Raw genomic sequence first — 19,732 nt, 5'->3', positions numbered from 1 at the left:
CACAATTTCAAAATTTGCAGATGACACAAAACTTGGAAGTAAAGTGAACAGTGAGGAGGATAGTGATAGACTTCAAGAGGACATAGACAGGTGGGTGGAATGGGCGGACACATGGCAGATGATATTTAATGTAGAAAAGTGTGAAGTGATACATTTTGGTAGGTAGAATGAGGCGAGGCAATATAAACTAAAGGGTACAATTCTAAAGGAGGTGCATGAACAGAGGGAATCTGGGGGTATATGTGCACAAATCGTTGAAGGTGGCAGGGCAGGTTGAGAAAGTAGTTAAAAAGGCTTACGGAATCCTGGGCTTCATAAATAGAGGCATAGGACTCGAACTTGCCAGGCCTGAGGAGGCGGGAATGGAGGCATGTGGGGTGTTAAAATTGTAAAAAATGGCGGGCGGGCCCGACCTCACCTCCATCCCGCCTCCAAGCAATTTTCCCAAATCTGTGATTTCTGATCCCGTCTCTGTCCCGCCTCCAAGAGGTGGGATAGGCCCTTAAGGCCCTTAACAACCATTGAATTACTTCTACAATCCCATTTTGAGAGGCCTTTCTGATTTTAAGACTTTTCCCACGTGATGCACGCCTCCTCTAAAACAACGACGGTGAAACCTGGCGGTAGCACAATTGGATTGCTGACTATCAGCTGCAGCTCCACCATTAAATAGGAGTTTTGATCAGTCATCATTTGCAGGTGGCAGAACTTTGTTGTCTCAGGTCTGGGAGAACTTTTAGCAGGCATAACCATAGCTGTGGAAGTTTGGAGCCTGACACTCATCTCCAGTGTGACCTCCTGGGAAACCCCTCTCGCCACCTTGACTGAGCGCTTCCTCAACTAAGGTATATACCAGAAGAATGGGAACCATTTATTTCCTTTCCTCCTGGACATCAGCTTTGGACGAGGACCAGCCACGGCAGCAGCAGAACCCTGAACAACAGCAGCATCAACTGCAGGAGCAACAGCAGCAGCTCCAAGCCGCTGCTCACCCACCTGAAACTGCACAGGCCAGAAGGCGCCAGCGCATGGTGTAGTGTATGTACCTTTAAGGGGAGAACTACTTTTTACAGCTCCTGTATACTGTAGTACTGGCAATGACCACACCTGTATATAAACCCTGAGTAGGGATCTGTACGTTTAGTTTTAGAGTAACCCTCATCCAGTAAATACCTGTTGATTGTTCCTGCAGTCTCGTGTCTAGTTATTGAAGGACACACTACATCAAAAATACACGGATCTAACAGTGGCGACGAGGCAGATTCGAACCTACCTGCAACCCTGCATTACCTCCCAGGGATTCGCTCCTGGAGAACAGTGGAAGAAAGTTGAGGCCAGAAGCACGGGCGTCGACCACGAGCAACCGCTCAGTCATCCAGCAGAGATTGAGCATCGCAGGGGAGGCTGTTGAGAGCTGGGCTTGGTTCTCCAGTTACGGTGGTCCAGCAAAACGGGCTGGCAACAGGTACGGCGCAGACCCTTCCCGGACAGCGGCGGCTAGAGCCGACCGATGGCACAGAAAAGGCCGAGCAGCGTCGACGGGAGAAGAGAGAGGGTAGAGCGCACAGGGCGCAGCCGGTGTTCAGGAGCGAGCGGCGTCGACGGGAGAAGAGAGAGGGTAGAGCGCACAGGGCACAGCCGGTGTTCAGGACCGAACGGCGTCGACGGGAGAAGAGAGAGGGTAGAGCGCACAGGGCGCAGCCAGTGTTCAGGACCGAACAGCGTCGATGGGGGAAGAGAGAGAGGCGCGAAAGAAAACGCGCAGAGTGCAGCCGAAGTTCAAGGGACGAGCAGCGTCAGCGGGGAAGAAAGGGAAACGCGCAGAACGCAGCCGGTGTTCAAGGGCCGAGCAGCCACAGCATAGAAGAAGGGAGAGCGCGGGAAACGCCATTTTGAGCCGCAGCGGAGAAGAAGGGAAGTGCGGGAAAACGCCATTTTGAGCCAGTCTAACCACACCCAGGGATGCCGAAGAGTAGCAGTATCACAGCGTTCAACAATGAAGTCGAAGATTGGACAACATATGTCGAACGCATAGAAGTGTACTGCAAGGCGAATGAAGTGCCAGATGAGAGGAAAGCGCTGGTATTGTTGAATTCCATGGGTGCAAAAACGTATGGCTTACTGCGAAACCTAGTAACCCCAGAGAAGCCAGTGGACAAGAATTTTGGAAACATAGTGTCAACTCTACAGAACCACTTAAACCCCACACCACTGCTGATAGCAGAAAGATTTAAGTTTCACAAAAGGAACCAGCATAAAGATGAAAGTAATGCTGAGTATTTAACGGAACTGCGTAAGCTATCGTAACACTGCCAGTTTGGAGCGGGACTGGCAGATATCTTAAGGGGCAAGTTTGTGTGTGGGCTTCAAAGTGAAGGAACCCAGAAACGGCTTTTATCTGAAAAGGACCTTACGCTGGAAAAGGCTTTCAGCATGGCAGTATCACATGAAGCAGCCGCACGGGGCGCTGCAGAGATACAATGGAGACCGCAAGAATATGGCACAAATGAAATGTCATACGGAACAGTGAAGTGTTATCGCTGCGGCAGAACAACACACGACCATAATGATTGCTGGTTTAAGGACAAAGTGTGCAGACAGTGTGGAAAAGTAGGACACATAGCAAGAGTCTGCAGGTCGGGAAAGAAAAGCAGCAGCAAGAAATCTCCACAGGAGAAGTACAAGAAGGTACATAAGATGACGGAGAGTAGTTCAGACGAACAGAAAAGTGATACAGACTCCGGAAGCAAGGAGCTGGGTTGTCTGAAACTACATAAGGTGATCCAAACGGAGGATCATCAAACTATCTGGGTCACGCTCAAGATAGCTGGAGTCCAAGTGAAAATGGAATTGGACACAGGATCAGCCCTAACAGTCATAAACCGAAGGGACTACAAGCGGCTATTCTCACATATACCCTTGAGAGATACAGAGATTGTCTTGAAGACGTACACGGGGCAAAAAGTCAACCCCAAAGGGAAAATAAGGGTGAACGTTGTATATAACGGTAACGAAACACCAAAAATGGACCTATATGTATTGCCAGATGGAGGACCACCACTACTAGGACGTGAATGGATCCGGAAGATACAGCTAGATTGGCATTCCATACAAGCACTGATGGTAGATGCCAAAAAGGATGATGACGCCACACCTGGACGACTGTCAAAAATGCTAACTGACGCACAAGAAGTGTTCCAGGAGGGACTTGGAACACTAAAAGGCATAACAGCGATGATCAAAATAGAGGAAAATGCAAGCCCAAAGTTTTTTAAGGCCAGACCGGTGCCTTATGCGATCCGCCCAGCCGTCGAAGCAGAGCTGGAAGGTTTGGAACGTTCAGGAGTACTGTCCAAAGTGGACTGGAGCGAGTGGGCCACACCCATCGTTCCTGTAATGAAGAGGTCGTTGAGTAATACGCCTGGGGAACCAAAGAAAGTTCGCATCTGTGGGGACTTTAAGGTGACAGTGAACCCAGTCCTTCACATGGTACAATACCCGCTTCCGCGGATTGAAGATATTTTCGCCTCGCTATCTGGAGGGAAACGCTTCACTAAGATTGATCTGGCCCAGGCGTACCTGCAAATGGAGGTAGAAGAAGCCTCGAAACAGTACCTCACGATCAACACTCATAAAGGTCTCTACCAATACAACCGGCTGGTGTTCGGGGTAGCATCAGCTCTGGCTATTTGGCAAAGGGCAATGGATCAAGTCCTGCAAGGGATTCCAGGGACCCAGTGTTATTTGGACGACATCCTGGTCACGGGCGAAAATGACAGTGCTTACCTTGCCAACCTGGAGCAGGTGCTCACTAGATTGAAGGAATATGGGCTCTGAGCAAATCCCCACAAATGCGAGTTTTTCCAGAAGCAGATCTCGTATTGTGGCCACGTTATTGATGAAGAGGGGTTACATAAGTCCCCTGAAAAGATTGAGGCAGTAGTCAAGGCTCCAGCACCGGAAAATGTGTCACAACTGAGGTCGTTCCTTGGGCTGGTGAACTACTACCATAAGTTTTGCCGAAATTGTCTACAGTACTACACCCACTGAACACCCTACTGCAAACGGGGGTACCATGGAAGTGGAATGACGAATGTAAAGGAGCTTTCCAGAAGTGCAAAGAATTGGTCACATCAACAGAGGTGTTGGCTCATTTCAACCCAGCACTACCAATTCGGTTGGCGTGTGATGCATCACCCTATGGCATTGGAGCGGTGCTATCGCACAAGTTCCCGGATGGCTCGGAGAGGCCGGTAGCCTTTGCGTCTCGGTCACTAACCTCAGCTGAGCGTAACTACGCCCAGATTGACAGGGAGGCCCTCAGCCTAGTGTGGGGAGTGAAAAAGTTCAACCACTATCTGCACGGGCAGAAGTTCACCTTGCTGACGGACCACCAACCAGTTGTCTCCATCTTTAATCCAAAGAAGGGCGTGCCGGTGATGACTGCGCAACGGCTACAAAGATGGTCCCTTTTTCTAGGGGCGAACCAATATGAAATCGAGTATAAGGGCATGAAACAGCATGGAAACGCTGATGGGCTATCACGCCTGCCACTGCCTACTGCGGAGGAAGCACCAGCAGTGGACCCTGTCGAAATATTTCATTCGACTATAATTGAACGCTTGCCAGTAACTAACACTGATATAGAGAAGGAGACCCAAAATGACCCGACACTGTCTCGGGTATATGACTTGACGGTGAAGGGATGGCCAACACATGGCAACTCACTGTTGCCAGCATTCTCATCCAGAAGAGAACAGCTGTCAGTATGCCAGGGGACCTTGATGTGTGGATCCCAAGTGGTAATTCCACCCAAGTTAAGGGAGAGAGTGCTCAATGAGCTTCACGAAGGCCATCTGGGAGGGGTAAAAATGAAAAGCCTTGCTAGGGCTTATGTGTGGTGGCCGGGGATCGATCAGCAAATCGAGGACCTGACAAAGAGCTGCCCAGGATGCCAGAAGGTCCAAAATGCACCACCACATGCCCCTCTACACCCATGGGAGTGGCCCTCCTCTCCATGGCAATGGGTGCATATTGATTTTGCTGGTCCATTCATGGACTCAATGTTTCTAATAGCCGTGGATGCGCACTCGAAATGGCCTGAGGTGATCAAAATGTCGTCCACCACCACGGAGCAAACTATTGCAGTCCTACGGACCATATTTGCCAGGAACGGCTTGCCAGAGCAGATTTGCTCTGATAACGGACCACAGTTTGTGTCCGAAGAGTTTCGAAGATTCATGAAAAGGAATGGGGTAAGGCATTGCACATCCACCCCGTATCATCCAGCCACAAATGGATTGGCTGAGAGGTTCGTACAAACCTTTAAGAAAGCATGTAAGGTAATGTGCGATGACGACATTCCACTGCAGCATAAGGTGGACAATTTCCTGTTAGCCTACAGAAATGCGACACATGCAGTCACCAACCAGACCCCGGCCATGATGTTCTTTAACCGAAGGTTGAGATCTCGTCTGGATTTGCTCAGACCAAATGTACGAAGAGATGTTGAGAACAAGCAATTCCAGCACATCAATGAGAAGCCGACAAGGAGCTTCAATGTAGGGCAACCAGTCTTGGCCCGCGACTACTGAACAGAGAAATGGCAACCAGGAACGATATGCACACGGCAGGGGCCACTAATGTACACAGTGGATGTTGGGGAGAACATTGTGAGATGCCATGTCAACCAGATCCTAGAGTCACAGGAACGAGTCAACCCCATGCCTCGCGCACCTGGTGATGAACCCGACATACAGGTAGCATCTACCCCAGAAACAGTAGCATCGGAAGCTGATGAACCAACTGACGACAGGGGGCCTCCGCACCAAGAACAAGACACTCAGGAAAGGTGCTATCCAGAAAGGATCAGGAAGCCGCCCCAAAGACTGAAATTATTAATGGACTATTTTCAGTTAATGTGCATGTTAAAAGTGTTAATTGTTAAATGAATGTTATGGTACTGTCAATCTAAAAGGGGAGGAATTGTAGTGTATGTTCCTTTAAGGGGAGAACTACTTTTTACAGCTCCTGTATACTGTAGTACCGGCAGTGACCACACCTGTATATAAACCCTGAGTAGGGATCTGTACGTTTAGTTTTAGTGTAACCTTCATCCAGTAAATACATGTTGATTGTTCCTGCAGTCTCGTGTCTAGTTATTGAAGGACACACTACATCAAAAATACACGGATCTAACACATGGAAGCCCGTTGGCGCAGGAGATACCCCCCAAACAGGGTCTACAGACAGAGGATCAGCTACCTCAACATGACTGAGCAGCTGTGCCAAAGGCGGCTCCGCCTTTCGCGAGAGTTAGTGACTGACATCTGCGCAATGCTACAGCAAGACCTGCTGCCCAGAGGACCAGGTGGACAACCATTACCAGTTGCCATCAAAGTCACCACCACACTCAACTTTTTTGCTTCAGGCTCATTCCAGGGATCAGCAGCAGGCATCAGCGGCATCTCCCAGATGGCCGCACATACTTGCATCACGCAGGTAACCGATGCCCTCTTTGCCATCGCGCACAATCACATCCATTTCTCCAAGGATCAACAAGTGTCACGGAGCGTGCGGTTGGATTAGCTAATCTGGCAGGCTTTCCAAGGGTGCAGGGCGTCATTGACTGCACACATGTGACCCTTAAGGCACCCCATCGTAATCCAGGTATTTTTGTCAACCGCAAGGGCTTCCACTCCCTCAACGTGCAACTGGTGTGTGACCACAAGAAGGAAATTTTGCATGTTTGTGCCAAGCTCCCTGGCAGTTGCCATGACTCCTTCATACTGTGCCAGTCTAGTGTGCCTCCGCTCTTCAGTCCGCCAGACCAACTTAACGGATGGCTACTTGGAGACAAGGGCTATCCCCTGAAGACGTGGCTAATGACGCCATTGAGGAGCCCATCCAACGAAGCTGAGGAGAGTTACAACTACAGCCACATTTCCACCAGATCCATAATCGAGCAAGCCATCGGCACGCTGAAGATGCACTTCAGATGCCTGGATAGATCAGGTGGAGCCCTGCAGTACTCAGCAGCCAGGGTCTCCAGAATCATCGTGGTTTGCTGTGCACTTCACAACATGGCACAGCGTCATGGCTTGCAGATTCCTGAGGACCAAGTGGCTCCTCACATATCCTCCTCAGATGAGGAGGAGGAGGAGAGTGAAAACAAACATCTTGCAGAGGCCCATCAACCAGCGGCAGCAGTACGCGAGAACATTGCTGCCCGGGATGCAAGGAACGCACTCATCTTGCCCAGATTTGCTTAGCCAAGCCAATCAAGCACTTTTGCCTCGCAGCTTCTTACCAGAGCATCAACAATGGCCAAGAACCAGAGGATTCCTAGCACTCTGACCACAATACTGACAATTGCAAGTAATCCTAAGCCCTCAATGTGGAAGTCCCATTTGCGAAATGATACACGCCACAACTGCAACAGTTGTCATCAGAATTTTATTACAATAACCAACTGATGGAAATTTAAAAATAAACACAACATTTCACCCAAGTGACTACCCTTGCGACTATTTGTGCAGTATCTTTCTCTTACGCGTGCTCCTACGTGGTGCTTATCCTGTGGCTTCAGCAGATGTGGAGTCCCCTTGCTCACTTTCTTGCTGCTCCTGTCTCGACACCTTTGGCGGATGTCCTCTGGGGTTGCGAACCTGTGAGGGCTCGTCAACAGTCTGCTGCTCCTGCGGCTGTGCAGGGGTTGAGACGTGATCTCAGTTGGGTGGGGACTCTGGTGGGGCTCTGACCGAGGGCTCTGCAGTGGCATGGAAATGTGAGTGCTTGGAGAGGAGCCCCCCACTTCCTTGATGTCTGCCACCAACTTCCCTCTCATGGGTCAGGTCCCCCTCAGCGCTTGCAAGTGGCTTGAGAGCACCTTGCTGCACATCAGGGGGCTATGGGGACCCATATCTGCACTGGCAGTCCAACTCAGAAGGACTTCCATGAAGTTCTTGTTTCTCTGTTCAATAGCTGACCATCACTCCTCCAGAGATGTCAGTCTATTCTGAACACTCACCATTTTTTCCTCACTCCGGCGACTTACTGCCTCCATGGCCGTAGCCAGCCTTTCCACGGAGGTTGCCATCCTTTCCGTGGTGCTGTGTTAATGCGCCAATGACTCCACAAAGGCTCTGCTCATGTTCGCGATGGACTCCTCCATTCGCTCCACACTCGCAGCGACCCTGGAGACAAAACCTGCCAGAGACTCCTGCACCTGTTCCTGGAGTTCCAGCACCACTGTTCTTCTTGATGGACCCAGAGGCAGAGGGTCAACATGCAGCTGAGCCGAGCTGGGAGAGTCCTGCGCCCTCTGATTAGGACTCTCCACTGCTGTCTCTGTCTCCACAATCTGCTGATGCTCACTTGTGAACTGTGATACACCAGGTGCCAACACTACTCTATCTCGCGATGGTCCCACCGAGGTGTGAGTGTCTGCGCTGGTGCTAGGTTGGCTGAATTCTGCTGACGCTGCGCCCTCAGAGGTTGCAGCTTCATCTGAGGAGTCTGGCTGCTCAGGCTCTTCCTCCTGGACAGTGGGGACGGGTGCTTGCGATGGTCCTGTGGGGGAGTAAAGGAAAGAGTCAGAGATGTAAGGCCAAGGTTACATGCACATTGCATATTGTAGATGATCATAAGTCCATCTGTTAGAGCTTCAGAATCATTATCAGCGACTCATGCAATGTCAATGAGAGAGATGAAAAACGATTCTGTCACCAGCTTTCTCTGATGCACCCGTCTGTCCGTCCCCCACTTGCGCATCATCCTGGAGTCCCACTATCTCCAGGACCGCCTCCTCTCAAGGGCTGAGGTGGGCTACTGCTCTTTCCCTCTTATTGTGAGCTCTCTTTTCCTGCAATGAGGGAGACAAGTGGAGTTTGAGTGAGAATGAAGGAGTGAGTGTAGAGAATCCATAGCATAAATGCTTAGAAGGAGACAAAGATGGAGTGAGTTGGCAAGACCAAGGACCCTCCCTGTGTTTTGTAAGTTGTTTTCATAGCATCACAGTGATAGGGAGTGTGAGGGCTGCATAGTCGAATAGTTAGGTGAATGTGACCATGGAGAGAGAGGGAATGGGTAAGGGTGCAGGGATGTCAGTGTCAAGTGGGATGTGGAAGAAGAAGTTGCTAAAGCTGAGTGCTGGTGAGGAGAGGCAATGGGGATCAGATTGAGGGTGATGGGAAAGTCATACTCACTTTTCCAGTGCGCAGAAGGTCATGAAACCTCTTCCTGCACTGAAGCCAGGTTCTGCGGATCAACGACAATGAGTTGACCTCCTGGGGCACCTGGATCCGCACAGCCTTCATCTGCTGGGGAGGCTTCTTCCTCCCTGAAGAAGGGAAGAGCACCTCCTTATTAACTCTTGCTCCCTCCACCAAAGCTTGCAGGGTGACGTCATCAATTCTGGGAGCAGACTTAGGTCTCCCGCTGCTCATTTTGCCTCCAGGTCCCTCTCACAGCAAAGGCCAAAAGGTTGGCAGTCTGCAGAAGAAGTAAGGCTTCTTGCAGATCCTAAATGCAGCAGCAATGATGACATCATCGGAGGCGAGTTTCAGACTGAAAAAATTAATTGGGCCATGGGTTCCCACACGCTGGAACTCAATTGCCCAATTAGGTGAAAATCGCATCATTCTCCCACATCGATTTGGAATCGGGTGGCTAACATGAAAAGCGGATGACACGACCCCAGCCTGCCCCAGTGGCAAATTCGAGCCCATAGAGTACAAAAGCAAGGAAGTTATGATGAACCTTTATAAAACACTGGTTCGGCCTCAACTGGAGTATTGGCTCCAATTCTGGGCACTGCACTTTAGGAAGAATGTGAAGGCCTTAGAGAGGGTGCAGAAAAGATTTTTTTAAATGGTTCCAGGGATGAGGAACTTCAGTTGCGTGGATAGACTGGAGAAGCTGGGGTTGTTCTCCTTAGAGCAGAGAAGTTTGAGAGGAAATTTGATAGAGGTGTTCAAAATCATGAGGGGCCCAGACAGAGTAGATAGTGAAAAACTGTTCCCATTGATGGAAGGGTCAAGAACCAGAGGACACAGATTTAAGGTGATTGGCAGAAGAACCAAAGGTGACATGAGGAAAAAATGTTTAATGCAGTGAGTGGTTACTATCTGAAAGGGTGGTGGGGACAGATTCAATCGTGGCTTTCAAAAGGGAATTGGATAAGTACCTGAAGGAAAAAATCTGCAGGGTTACGGGGAAGTGGGACTGGTTGAAATGCTCTTGCAGAGAGCTGGCACAGGCTCGATGGGCCGAATAGCCTCTTTTTGTGCTGTATCCATTTTATGATTCTATGATCTAGAAACAGAATACAAAAACCAGAAGATAATGTTGAACTTGTGTGAGACCTTAATTAAGAGACAGGTGGAGTTATAGGAAGGATATAAAAGCAATGGGAAAGGCTAGGATGTTGACAGTGATGAGTGGTTGCAGTTATGAAGAGAGACTTGAGAAGGTAGGCCTTTCTTCACTAGAACAGCGAAGGTTAAAGAGTGACCTGATAGAGGTCTTCAAGATTACAATGAGCTATGGTAGGGAAAATAGTTTTTACTGGTCAGTGACATGTTAAGAAGAGGCCACAAATTTACAATAATCAGAAAAAGAATGAAAGGTGAGTTTAGAAAAAAATTCTTTATACAGAGGAATTCTCTGCCACAAATTGTTGTGGAAACAGAATCCATAAATTATTTTGAAAGGAAATTAGATAGTAGCTTGAAATAGAAGAATTTTAAAGGGTGTGGAGAGAAAAACATTGGCACAGATTCCAAATGGCTTGTGTTTGTGCTGTAACTTTCAATGGTTTGACTCAATACCGTTCTGCTGATACAGTTAAGCTTTACTGATAGTTGAGCTTTACTGATCGGGCGGAATTATTTACACTGGTGACAGTATGAGTTTCATTTTAGCATTATCATCGGCTTCAAAAGGAAAAATATTCTATTCTGCAACAACACTGATCTTTATCATAATGGGGAGCAGCACTTAAATAAGTAGAACTTGTCTTTCTGTAATTGCACGTAACTATTTCGTGAGAGAATAAATTTAATATCTGTACTGAGAAAACTTCAACAAAGCGAGATATGGCTTACTGAAGTCAAAGTGCAAATTGTACTTATTGGCATATTATTTTGGAGCTGATAATCTAAACAATGATTTGAACTTTGTCCTGGTAATTAATGAACTCTTTGTGCTGACAAATATTTATAATTAAGCAGTTGAGTATGAGTATTAAAACTGCATGGTCACAAAATCTTCAATAAAAGCAAGAAAAAAATAAGGGCACAGGAATGTTATTTTCTGAGGCAACACAAGCCATGAAATAAGGTGTAAAGTATGTGAATTACTAATGAAATTATATCTAGGTTGCAAGGTATGTGCAAGGACAAAGATCTTATCTGTAATACTGCTGGAAATCATGCAGATTTATAATCAATATTAAATGAGGTTAAGGTAATGGGAGAGTCTTTAATGCTCTAAAGGTTCGTAATGTTATTGCAACATGCCTCCTGTGATGGAAAGAATCTTCCAGTATGTTCATTCTGAAAGGGATAGTTGTACTTATTATGCTGATTATTTGGGGAAAGATATTCCTATAGCTGCTGATTTTTTTTCAACAAGAAAGACTTAGAAAAACTTGCATTTACAAGTTAGTTTAGTTTTCCATCTATTAACTATGAATGGACAGGAAATGTAGCCATATACTGCCTTATGTGACTCTCAAACATTTCAAAGCAGTTCACATACAATTGAAGTGTCCTGACTGTTATGTCTTGCAAACACAGTAGCCATTTTTCACACAGCATGATACCACAAACAGCAATGAGATCAATGACCAATTAATCTTTTATTTAATGGTTTTACTTCAGGGATAAATGTCAATCAGGATTTATTTTTCTTGGAATGTGGGCAACACGAGCAAGGCAGTACTTATTATTAAATTAAAGCAGGTAATGCTGTAAACACTTAGCAGGTCAGGCAGCATCTGTGGAGAGATTAACATTTCAGGACAATTAGCTTTTGGCGGTACGTACCTGTGTTTATTCCAACTTGCCCTGAGAGCATTAAGAGTCAATCATGTAGTTTGGGTCTGAAGTCACATGTAGGCCAGGCTGGGTAGGGGTGGCAGGTTCCCTTCCCTGAAGGACATTAGTGAGCCAGTTATGTTTTTTTTACAACCAGAAGCTTTCATGGTCATTTTCTGTTGCAAATTAACAAATATTTGAATTCAACTTCACAATTTGCCACCTGTGAGAGCAGAACTCAAACCCTCTGGGTTGCTAGTCCAGTACCATAGCCATGAGGCAACCATACGAGGAGAATTCCTTAGTCTTCTTTGATTGGTGCCATGGGATGTTTTAACATCCACCTGAATCACTGAAACTGACCGAGATGGGCCTCGGTTTAATATCTTATCTGAAAGACAGCACTTCTCAAAACAGAGTATTTTCTCAGTACTGTGTTGGATTGTCAGCCTGTAGATTATATGCTCAAATCCTGGAGAGGAAAGTCTTTGTTTCTTTGGCAGTAGCAGATTTATAATTGGTAATAAGTGGAAAAAAATCAACTGGAGACTAAGGTTGGAATTTTTCTTCATGGCATAATTACAATATTTTAATTTACATTTTCTGAACTTTTCAGACTAGATGAAGGTAAGATGACTTTCTGTAGTATTCTTACTATGGAAAAGGGCCTGCCTCTTCGAAAGAAACAGTCTGGCCTAGAAACTGTATTGCGCTGCTCCCGTTTTACAGGCTTAATATGGGCACCTAAAGCCCTTGAGCCAGCCAAACTTGTTGCTCCCCCACGACCAGCAAGCTGCCTCTGGGGCGGTGAATGGTACCCGCAGCTCACCGGTACAATACCAATGAGGCCGGTGGACCAATTTGCCGTGATCTTGCCACTGGCTTCATTAGGCACGTGCAGCGTGCACTGCACCAGGATCAAGACCCAATCCAATATGTAGGCTTCTAACTTTAAGATTATTAGGTGGAACTCATGAAATTTTCCTGATAAATCTAAAAGATTTAAATAAATTCCCCTTTTTCAAGTGCAACGGCACTAGGCAGGTACAAAGTTACACAAAATTCACGACACTCTGACCTCCTAAATCTCTAAGATGTTACATTTACCTAGTACACCACAGTAGCACTTCCGCAGCCTTTCATGTGTGTCCTCACCCTGAGCTGCGTCCTGTACTATCTTTGGGTTATTTCTCAGTGGATTTAGTTACAATGGGACAAGATTTTCTGACATCACTTCTTTTAGAATCTATTCATGATTTCACGAGAAATATAGAAGAAATCTTCTTCCAATGTTAACACAAATCTTTAAACCTTACACTGAAGCCACGTGTTTCAATTCATTTGATCCTGAGCTTTCAGTTCCAAATGCATTGACATGCAGCTGTCCTATGATAAAATGTTATTATTGAAAACAGAAAATAGTCATTTTATTCATGGGTGGGAAAGCAAGTTGTGCAGAAGACTCAAAGAATCTGCAAAGGGATATAGACAGGCTAGGTGAGTGGGCAAACATTTGGCAGATGGAGTATAATGTGGGAAATTGCGAGGTTATCCACTTTGGCAGGAAAAATAAAAAAGCAAACTATTATTTAAATGGAGAGAGATTACAAAATGCTACAGTTCAGAGGGACCTGGGGGTTCTTGTGCATGAAACACAAAAAGTTAGCATGCAGGTACAGCAAGTAATCAAAAAGGCAAATGGAATGTTGGCCTTTATTTCAAGGGGGTTGGAGTATAAAAGCAGGGAAGTCCTGCTACAACTGTACAAGGTATTGGTGAGATCACACCTTGAGTACTGCGTACAGTTTTGGTCTCCTTATTTAAGGAAGGATATACTTGCATTGGAGGCAGTTCAGAGACGATTCACTAGGTTAATTCCAGAGATGAGTGGTTTGACTTATGAGGAAAGGTTGAGCAGGCTGGGCCTATACTCATTGTAATTTAGAAGAATGAGAGGTGATCTTATCGAAACATATAAGATACTGAGGGTGCTCGACAGGGTAGATGCAGAGAGGGTGTTTCCCCTCATGGAGAAATCTAGAACTCGGGGGCACAGTCTCAGAATAAAGGGTCACCCTTTTAGAACTGAGATGAGGAGGAACTTCTCTCAGCTGGTCATAAATCTGTGGAATTCTCTGCCCCAGAGAGCTGTGGAGGCTGGGTCATTACATTTAAAGTGGAGGTAGACAAATCTTTGCAAGATAAGGGAGTGAAGGGTTATGGGGGGCGGGCTGGGAAGTGGCTTTGAGCCGTGGATCAACCATGATCTTATACAATGGCGGAGCAGGCTCGAGGGGCCAAGTGGCCTATTCCTGCTCCTATTTCTTATGTTCTTATGTTCATCAAAAACTCACCTAGGTTTTAAGTTTATCCACTTGGTTATAGGCAATAACCATTGCGTTGTATAAGACTGAAGGAAAAACCTTTGAATGCCAGTGAGGTAAAGCGAAACCCCATGAAAGTTTTGCTTAGGAATTTGGAATGGTAGAGGATGAACGGCTGCCAATTGCTGAGATCAAAACAGGGAGAAGAAGAAGAGAGATTTTTTCCACAAGTCTTCAGCCAGTGAGTGCCTCTATAGTGCTGTAAAACAGCACCTGTCATACATCAGCTGGAATCAATGTTACTGCAGTTTGCGCTATATTGGAAGCTGAATTGGGAGCAGTGAAAGGTGAACGCCCAAAGAATGGGAGGGGGAAGTGAAAACAGTGACTGTTGGCTCTACTATTTCTCTGCAAGAATGATCTGATTATCTAGATTCTGTTCTCAGTGGAGACTAAATTCCTCTTCACCAGGAATAATCTTCCAGGAGAGGTTATGATGATATATAACTTTGGAGAAACAATGCATTGGGATACTGCTCAATGCCTAATCAGATTGCTGTTGTGCTATTTATTTTTTTCCTCTCTATGGAGGTTGATCTTTTTTATTTTACAGCTGAGGATGGAAAGTGCTTACTCCTTCAGAGCTGTGATAATGATATGGAATTGCAATACTGCTGAATAAGGAAACAGAATTTCACTCCTCATTACATGTAGGAGTGCCTGCTATTCAGTGCATCAATGGTTTAATTAAAATTAATGCTTATTCACCCATTGTAACTGATCCATCGCTGCAATGATTAGTAGATTCTTCCATGCGTAACGAGGTGTGAAATGCTCAGTTTACCATTATTAACTGCTCAACTGCATGAACTTTGAAATAGCAAAAAACACTGCATTTTGGGAGCTGAGCAAAAGTAGCCTTAAATCCATAATAGTGCTGCTAAGGCTGTTGTAGCAAGGGACAGCTGTATTTATCTTGCAGACTTCTGATGCAAAGATAATGTTTAGTCTTTTGCTTCTTTATTTGGTGTGCAATCTTCATACATATTGAGCATTTAGGAATCTCATTTATATATTTTCTTCAACTGTTTTCATTCTATAATGTTTTAATTAACCAAGCCAACCTTCGGCGTATGCTGCCTATATGATCACATACAACCCCACACTTTAGTGGTTCAAGGTAGGATGTGTACAAAATATATTTCTATTGCTCTCTTTACTGAGGCAGTTCAACATACTGTTACCTCACGCAAAAATACAGGCTTTTGTATGGAAAAAATGAAATGGCATAATTCAAATTACATAATTCAGCACCTATGTAGCCTTTTCAGTTTTACATGATCCCATGTAGTTAATTATGTGGGTATCACAGCCTCATTAGAGCTAGAAATTTAATGCAATCCCTTGCAAATTTTTCCCACACCAAAGTTAGTGGTTTTTCCCCCCACTTTTTGTACTGATTACCCATATAAAAAAGGACCTGGTGGAAGTTGCTGCTCTGGCTTTTGAGAGTTTACTTCTTAATGATGTGTTTGACTGTTACTGCATTGAAATTTCTGGGGTCATTTTTTGCATTTTTGTTTATCTATTTCTACAATTTTGCCGCTGGTGTTTGGTGTTGTTTTTCCCACAACAGTCTTGGTGACAGCTGCTATTTCACTGTCAGCAAGCAACTTTCTCAGCATGGGAACCCCTTTTGGTATTCCTACAGCAATCCAAGATTTGGAAGAGGACTTTCTGTAGAAGGAGGAAAGATAGGCGAGATTGCACCGGAAGCGTTTGGCACCTACTTGCCTTCAGCCCCAGGCCCCATATGTTTAGATGCCTACCTGGGTATGTCTGGAAGAGATCGATCTTGGTTGACTATGATTCATCAGAGATGCTGGACCAAGTTATGTCATCTCCTTGAACACGACCTCCACACAAGTTGCACCATGTCAGCTGTGGCTCAGTTGGTAGCACACTCCTCTGAGTCAGAAGGTTGTGGGTTCAAGTCCCACTCTAGGGACTTGAGCACGTAAATCTAGGCTGACACTCCAGTGCAGTGCTGAGGGAGTGCTGCACTGTCGGAGATGCCGTCTTTCAGATGAGATGTTAAACCGAAGCCCTGTCTGTTCTCTCAGGTGGACATAAACGATCCCATGGCACTATTTCGAAGAAGGGAAGTTATCCCTGGTGTCCTGACCAATATTTATCCCTCAATCAACATAACAAAAAAAAACAGTTTATCTGATCATTATCACATTGCTGTTTGTGGGACCTTGCTGTGCGCAAATTGGCTGCCATGTTTCCCACATTACAACAGTGACTACACTCCAAACAGTACTTCATTGGCTGTAAAGCGCTTTGAGACATCCGGTGGTTGTGAAAGGCACTATATAAATGTAATTCTTTCTTTCATGGTTATGTTGGTGAAAAATAGATTCACTTGAGTCTGTCTTGAAGTAAAAGTACACAGTTTATTAACAGAACGTTCTGGGAGAAGAACCATAGACCCCGCGGTCTAGTGATAAGCTTCTCACCGTTCAGTGGTATCGAAACTTCTTTTATACAGGCAAAACATTACACACAAATGTGTTCACCCAATTATGTTCCCCCAGCAACAATTCTCTTGTCCTCATCCAATCACGTTCCCCCAGCAACAAGGTATTGAAACTTCTTTTATACATTATAGCAAAATATTACACACAGGTGTCTTCAACCAATCACACTCCCCCAGCAACAACTCCCCTGTCCTCATAGGAATGATATAGAACCTTCTAGAACTTTGGGCAGTTTTTAATAGTTAATTACAAAATGGGCAGTTTTGCAGCTACCAATTACTGTAACTCATCAATACACACAATTTTGATTCATCTACTTTGCATTATAGAATAGTAGAATTGCATTAATACAGCCAAAGGGCTTCCAGCAAATAGTTTGCAGAAGGCTGCACCACTGAATAATTGTGAAATATTTAGTGTTTCCCACATTCAATAACTTCAACAATAATGTCAAGCACAATGGTTTTAATGGGAGCAGACGCAAACAGTTAATTCCTGCCCCGTCTTAAGCTGAGTTTGTTTTGTCTTGTGCCATTGTTTCTTATTTACAAGTTCACTTCTTACAATACATTCTTTAACTCTTTATGTTGCTGCTTTAAGCTATATAATTTTCACCCTAACAGTCCCTCCTGTTGGTCCCTGATCAAAACTTGATTTGTCCTGGGAACCAATATACCAGGGTAAAAATGGCGGCACGCAGCTCCTTGTTATCTGTTTACGAAATCCAACCACGATCACAATTGTTTATGACACTCTTGATGATTCCTTTATGCCATTATTGGCTATTGTCCATTTTGATCCTTCATTCTTATCTGATGTGTCGAAAACATGTCCTTCTCTTTGATATCCATTTTCTCCTTTTCTTTTGTTCGTGTTTCCTTCTTCATCTGTTTATCTGTTTCTTCTTGTGCCTTATGCCATAACCATTGGTTGAACCCTACTCTATCTCTAAGACATTTTTTATACAAATATTCATACAAACGTTACCTGCGCATAAGCATTTTCCATCTAACTGTTTGTACTCCTAAATAAACAAAGCTCTCTCTCGAACGTTACAATACTCCTGTCCGACTGGTGCGGCAGGTACAGCATCTTTTGCCAATTGGGCACAACAACATTTTATCGCTAAGAATGCACAGTACATTAGGATTATTATAACAAAGACCAACATCAATCCATGTAACAATGAGGGTCCGATTGATCCCAACCACCCAGTTGTCCAATTCCACAGAGTCAATTCAGGTGGTTGTCTAAGTTTTCCCACCTCCTTCCGAATATGTTCGACCAAATTAGTTATATTTTCTGAACTGTCAGGAATGTATGTGCAACACTCAGATCCTATCAGGGCACATGTTCCACCCTTCTCCGCTAGCAGATAATCTAGAGCCATTCTATTCTGTAAGGCAACTGTGCGTATTGCCACCATCTCGGTGTTAATTTTACTCGGTGACTCAGCCATATCATTGGCTACTTCCTCAAGAATCGAGGCTACAAGCCGAACTTCTTTTATTGCCCTGGCCGTTCCATACCCGGGGAATAGGATAGCGAAGAATCGTTCTGTTTCAGTAATAGCTCTTTTGGATCGATAATGATAATGATTCGCTAGAGAGGGCAAGTGATAAATGTATGGCACCACATATGCCAATAACATGATCCTGTCCAGACCCGTGGCAACCAGGGGTATGCCTTGTGGCCACAAATAAAGTATGTCCCATTGTACGAGGTGGTTTTATCAACATCAAACCCTGCAGATACCAGGGAGTAGTTGAAAGTACCTGTCTGGTTGGTGTAATGGGACTTCCAGTGTACAACCATAATACTGAGAGGACGTATAAAGGGGAAACCCATCAGCCGTACCAGTTACTGTAAAATTATACGGGCACCGACAAGTGCCTACAAATATTCCCCCAGTCAAATTCCTTACTAAACATATTGTCCCCGGTAGCCTTCCCATACCTGTGGCCTTGGTGAGGGTGAGGAAGGGAGGCTGTTGGGAGCGGTCGTACCCTGGTTGGTACCACCCTTCGAAGGTATTCATATAATATCCCTCCTGCTTCCCAGGGCTCTGCAGATATGGGGTAAAATGACAAAGTAGAGGATGCCTCTCTCTTTCCGTCTGTTACCACAGACGCAACTCTTATCATCCTGGGGGATTGGCGTGTGCCATTCTGGTATATATACCACTCTACTACTTCTGACAGATTAAGTGGGACAGGTCTAAGAGGAATCCCTCCTTTAGAGTGGATAGGGATTTGGGTACATACCCAACAACCTCCTTCCTTATTGTTTTCTGTAGCATATTTGTGGGACATATACAAAAAGGTATTCACCTTCAGTTCTCTACGTCGCTTGTTATCATTCCCTGGTCCGGGGACCTGTCTCATCATAACAATTAGGCAGGCACCCACTACACACGCACATAACAGCAGTATCCCTTTTTCCATTATTACAACAGTTGTCCCCCTTTTTTTTTTAACAAGAACCGGAAATCACGCACGCATTACGCTTGCATTAACATCGAACAATTCTTATCACTTTATGTTAACAACTTCCCAAAGGCTATATCGCCAATCCTAACTGTTTGTTGCTTATAGATTCTATTCTCCTGTGGGGATGGATAAAATATCATCATTAGCTTAAGTCCTCGAACATAACCATTTGGACTTCCTCCCACCTTGGGGCTAGTTGGGGTCGGCAGGATTGTTCCCATACGTACTTCAGGATGCACTCCAAGGTGTATCCCATTAGGATAATACATATTATCTATACCAATGTTCGTACTATCATCCATTCCCATTCTTTGTATTGCCTGATATATTCTTCGCTA

At 45.3% G+C, this 19,732-nt stretch overlaps 1 pseudogene; it reads right to left on the bottom strand.

The window, feature by feature from the left end:
* Positions 1–16,825: 16,825 nt before the first annotated feature.
* On the bottom strand, positions 16,826–19,488 carry LOC147109263 (endogenous retrovirus group PABLB member 1 Env polyprotein-like; annotated as a pseudogene).
* Positions 19,489–19,732: the final 244 nt, after the last annotated feature.

Source organism: Somniosus microcephalus, chromosome 12 (assembly GCF_052327205.1).
Source record: "Somniosus microcephalus isolate GS21.2 chromosome 12, FLI_Smic_1.0, whole genome shotgun sequence".
Classification (NCBI taxonomy): Eukaryota; Metazoa; Chordata; class Chondrichthyes; order Squaliformes; family Somniosidae; genus Somniosus; species Somniosus microcephalus.
Note: the sequence above shows the minus strand (reverse complement) of the source record. Positions and strands in the feature narration are given on the sequence as shown.